Here is a 5241-nt window from a genome sequence, read left to right as displayed (position 1 = left end):
TTGAATACCAAGTCAATTATACAGATAAAGTAACTAAAGTTGATATAGTGGTCAACCCAATCGACTACCCTTTTGATGTTAATAAGGATATTATAGCAGAGGGTCCTAAACCTAACTTAGGCTACTTGCACATTGTAAGAAATAATACAACTACCCTATTGGTAAAGGACTCTTAAATGAGAAACAACATCTTCTATAATTTTGTAAAACATGGGAATATGTATGTAAGCTAATAATAGATGGGGGTAGCATGAGAAATGTAATCTCTAGTAATGGAGTAACTAGATTTAGCCTTAACATGGAGCCTTATCCTAAACCATTTCATCTAGCTTGGATAAATACATCAACTGTCCTTATTACTTAATAATGTTACTTTCCCCTTCAATTAGGAGAGTATCAAGAAGAAATTTTTCATGATATGTTCCTTATAGATGTAGTCTCATCATTTTAAGATGCCCTTGGCTTTATGACCACAATGTTACCAATTGCAAGAAAGAGAATACATATATGTTCAAACATGACAGAATGGCAAATTTTATTGGATATCCTGTAAAACCAAAACTTTAACCTATAGATCATAAAGCTAAGCCACAGTCTTAACCTGTTAACAAGTAGACAATTAAGCCTATTTTCTGTTCAACCTACTTACGAGAACACTCTTGATAATGCTCTTAGTTTTTATCCCAAACAACCTCCTCATCATTATGATTTATATGCTATATGGATCACTGTAGTTGAGTTCCAAAACATTAAGTCTACTTTGTTCAATGACTACTAGCTATTTAACTCTCCAGTGACAGTTCTTCCAATCGAGGGCAAAATGATGGAAATTATATTTGATTTGACTTAGGATTTATTAAGATTTGATTTAAGGTTTATTAAGATTTGATTGAGTATCTAGGGATTGATATTATTTCTTTAGTATCTGATAAAACACATTTGTTACCCACTTTTATTTGTCAATTAGGACCCTTTTATTAATGATTTATCACCTTCAAGTGCACACATTGCATTGGATTTGTAATTTTGCCTAAGTTTCTAGGTTCAGTGCACTAGGGGCATTTTGATCCAAAAAATGAACTTTTGAGAAAATGTACAAGAAAAAATTGACAAAGTGCATTTTATGTCCAGTTGATGAGTGGTGAAATTATATTTTTAAAATTCATTTTAGTTTGGGAGTAATTAAATAAAAAAGTCAACACTTTCTTAAGTGTCTTAGTTTATCCTAGTTTTTAGTTTGCCTTTGTGTGGAAATTTTTTTATATAATTTTGTGCAGCCTGAAACTTGGTTAATTTGATAAATTCTCCCTTCTAATTATGAATTTAATTCTAGACATGAATTAGATTTTATTATATCATATACGATTTATGTGACATAGGTGGCATGTGACTTGTGCATCAATTGGGCAATTAAGGTCAACACTCCTTGAGGTCAATGGCTGATGGTTTGCACGTGAATTATGATTATTTTGAGGGATTAAATCAGCTGAAATGATGTGGATGACACATAGAAAATTAGGCACATATTGGAATCATCTACAAACCAATAGGAAGTTGCCACCTTGCAAGTGTGATAAGGCTCCCATTTACATTTTAAATTTTTTTTATTAAGCTTCAGCTGATGGGAAACATCAAGGAGCACGCCATTTTAAACCCCAAATGGGATCCAACACTCATCTCATTCATCTTCCACATTCTCTCTCTCTTGTTCATAGTGTTCTTCATTTTCTCTCTTTTGTTCTTCATTTTCCAGCACCCAAACCTCCATTTTCAGCCACCAACCCTCCACAAAACTCATACCATTCTTCTCCTCTCTTCATTTTCGTTCCATCCCTTCTATTTTCACAAGGATTGAAGCTCATTTCCATCATTCAAGAGCTATGGAGTTTGGCCTTCACAAGCAATCACTAGGGTTCTTGAAGATGAAGATTGGCTAAGTTTCTTTATGGAATCCTAGAGAGATGAAGATGGAGGATGAGTCTTGAGCTTCAAATTGGCTAAGTTCTTTTGTTTCCTATCCTCTTCTCTTTTTACTAGATGGTTAGATTCCTTAATCTAGGGTTTAATCATCTTAGCTTATAAATTCTAATTTGAATTTGACGTTGATGTAAAGAGAGAGGATTGTTTCATTTTATTTCTTCCTTGGACAGCCATGACTGAATTTTGCCACTCTTTGTTTGGCACATAATCTTGTGTTTTTCAATTAGTGAATTTCTTGTGTTAATATTGCATAATCTTATGGTGTTAATGCTTGTGTTGTTGAGTAGCTTGACATAATCTTGTGGTTGCTCAATTTATGTGTTTGACCATGGCTGTTGAGAGAGGATTTTGAGTGAATCACTTGGCTAATGTCTTCACCAATTGGTTAATTGAACTAGGGACTTTAATCTAAGACCTAGGGAGGTTAGCTAATTAGGTTAATTGGCTTTAGATAATTTTCTTAAGTCATGACAGCTTTAGTCAAGAGGAAAGGGAAGCTAAACTTAGCCTAATCATGAGAAGATAATGAATCCAAAATCAACTAATCTCTAGGGTTCCATTATTATGAAAAGGGAAGTTCATTTCACTCACTTTCACTAGCATTTTAATTACTTGCACATTAGGTAATTAGTTTAGATAATTAGCTAGGTAACTAAATTCTTACAAACTTTGGTTGATTTATTTCACTAGATAACTTTCAATTAGATTTAAAACCATTCCTTGGGAGATGACCTAGGGTTGGCCCTATATTGCATTAGGGTTAGCTTTAGTGTAATTTTGAGGATAAGCGACTAATTTCCTATCAAAATTTTGGCGTCGTTGCCGAGGAATGGTTTAAGTTTAATTCTAAGGTTGTTTAGTACTTAATTTACATTTTTAGTGTTTCTGGAAAATTTTTTTGAAAAATTATAAAAATTTATGTTTTGTGTCTTGTTTAGTTTTTTTTTGTGTTTTGAGTGTTTTTGTTCTGTTTTAAAAAAAAAGAAAAAAAATTAGTGCAATTTTCGTTGGTTTGGTATAGAGTTGATGATACTCTGTTTCTAGTATCTCTACTTGAAATTGAAAAATTAACTGGGAACGAATCTGAGGAAATTTAAACTTGAAATTTATTTCATTGAAATGTCTATATCTTAGCTTCATTTTAAAATTGGTTTGGTCAATTTTGGACGTGGGATGTGTCTTGTGAAAATTTTACAATTTAACAAGGTCCAGAGAGCCTTTACAGAGGACTCCTAAAACCCTGTTTCAAATTTGAGTTTTGATATCTCCCTCTCTGTGCGTTAAAATTGATTGATTCCAGTTTCATTTTTCTTATCACTGTCTTATCTTCGTTTCTTGTGTTTAGGATTTTCTTCAATTTTTTCATTTTCCTATTTGAAAGTTTGTTAGAAGCTCTAAAGGTCTTCTGGACGAAATCCTGTTTCTCCAGACCTGTGGACCAACTTGTGAAAATTTCTGGGAACGATTGGAAAGAATTTTTAATCTGAAATTTTTATATAATTTTTCTGTATATCTATCATGTTTCACACAAAATTTTCAGGGGAATTTATCATGTGGATTGGCTGCTAGAAAATTCACAAATTCACTATCTCTAGAGAGCCGACTGTGCGAATTGCAGAATTGCCAAAGCTTCTTGATTGAGCATTTCTAACTCTCTTTCTACTTGTTTGTTTTTTTTTTGATTTTTTTTCATTTTTTTGCTATTGAGTTTATTAAAAAAAATAAAAAAAATATTTATCTTGCTTTTGTGTGTTTTAAATTATTTCTTGTTGATTTGTATTTTAGTTTAGCTTGTTCATTGTTCTTAATTTTTTTTTTTAGTTTGATTAGTGCATGACCCAAAGAAAACATACCTCTTTTGTTAAATTAGTTCCAGAAATTGAAAGAACTATTTCTAAATTGAGAAGATTACAACCTATTCTTGATTCTCATTTGGTTTGCAATTCAATAATGGAAGGTATCTTAGGACATGAGTATGTGCATAATGAGGGCCATGGGAATGGGAATGAGAATTTGCATGATGATGGCCATGTTAATAATGAATTTGAAGGCTTGCATAACCCTAGAGAGGAGAGGAGCATTAGGTAATTAACTCAACCTAATTGGCATGATAATCCTTATGGCTTATATGTTCCTCCTACTAATGTTCAATTTGAAATTAAATCCTCTTTGATTAATGCATTGGCTAAATTTCATGGGTTACCGGGAGAGGATTGCCATAGGTTTTTGCACACTCTCCAATTGGTTTGTGATACTATGAAGCCTATGCATGTAAATGTTGATGATGTTCAAGCTAAGGCTTTTGTATTTTCTCTTGAAGGTTTAGCAAAGGAGTGGTATTTCAACTACCCTTCTTATGTGAAAGTAAGCACATGGGCCGAGCTAAGAAGACTCTTCTTAGATAAATTCTTTCCAAATTCCAAGGTCACCAATTTGAGGAAGCAAATCTATAGGGTCCAACAAGGAGAGGATGAGAGTCTCTATGAGTATTGGACTAGATTCCAAGGCCTTTTAGCTAAATGCCCACACCATCAAATTTCTAGTGAGAATTTAGTCCAATATTTCTATGAGGGCTTGATTCCAAGAGACAAAGTTAACATTGATGCCACTAGTGGTGGATGCTTGATTGACCTCACTTCCTTAAAGGCTTGGGAACTAATTGACAAGATGGCTTCAAGTGGTGCTCAATACTCTACAAGGGAAAAGAGAAATGTGAATATGGTAGGTTCTTCAATTCTTAATGATTCATATGTGGACTTGCTAGCTGCCAAGATTGGGAGAATGTTGGCTCCACAAATATCTCAAGTGAGCAATGTAAGTACTTCTCAAGCACTTCTCCCTTATTCTTGTACTTTTTGTGACTCACCTATGCATGTAGAAAGCAATTGTCCTATTAAGTTTGAACAAGTAAATGCTATCTACAATGGAAAACAATCCTATGGTGGTAGGCAAGGGCAAGGAGCTTATTCTAATACTTACAACCCTTTATGGAGAGACCATCCTAATTTCTCCTATTCAAATCCAAATTTAGCTTTACGAGACAGTCAACAAAGAGGATCCTATCAAAACACCTTTGGCCGTGACCCTCCACCTCATTTGTCTCAAGGTAGCTCTTCTCAAAGCTACAATCCAAGTGGTAATTCTCTTGCACCTTCTTCTAATTCTTATAGTGATAGGAGGCTTGTTCCAATTGAGAGTTCTTCTAATTCGAACTCTTCTAATGATGTGAATGTGTTACGTAAGCAGTTGATTGAAATGAAC

At 33.7% G+C, this 5241-nt stretch overlaps 1 non-coding gene across 1 annotated transcript; it reads right to left on the bottom strand.

Moving 5' to 3' along the window:
- Nucleotides 1-4410: 4410 nt before the first annotated feature.
- LOC129291928 (small nucleolar RNA R71) lies at nt 4411-4517 on the bottom strand. The gene has a single exon (XR_008588820.1). It is a non-coding gene; the product is annotated as a small nucleolar RNA R71 (small nucleolar RNA).
- Nucleotides 4518-5241: the final 724 nt, after the last annotated feature.

Source organism: Prosopis cineraria, unplaced genomic scaffold, assembly GCF_029017545.1.
Source record: "Prosopis cineraria cultivar Desert tree isolate PC_DT_omini unplaced genomic scaffold, ASM2901754v1 PC13, whole genome shotgun sequence".
NCBI lineage: Eukaryota > Viridiplantae > Streptophyta > Magnoliopsida > Fabales > Fabaceae > Prosopis > Prosopis cineraria.
The sequence above is the reverse complement of the archived record's forward strand: the minus strand, read 5'-3'. Positions and strand labels throughout refer to the sequence as shown.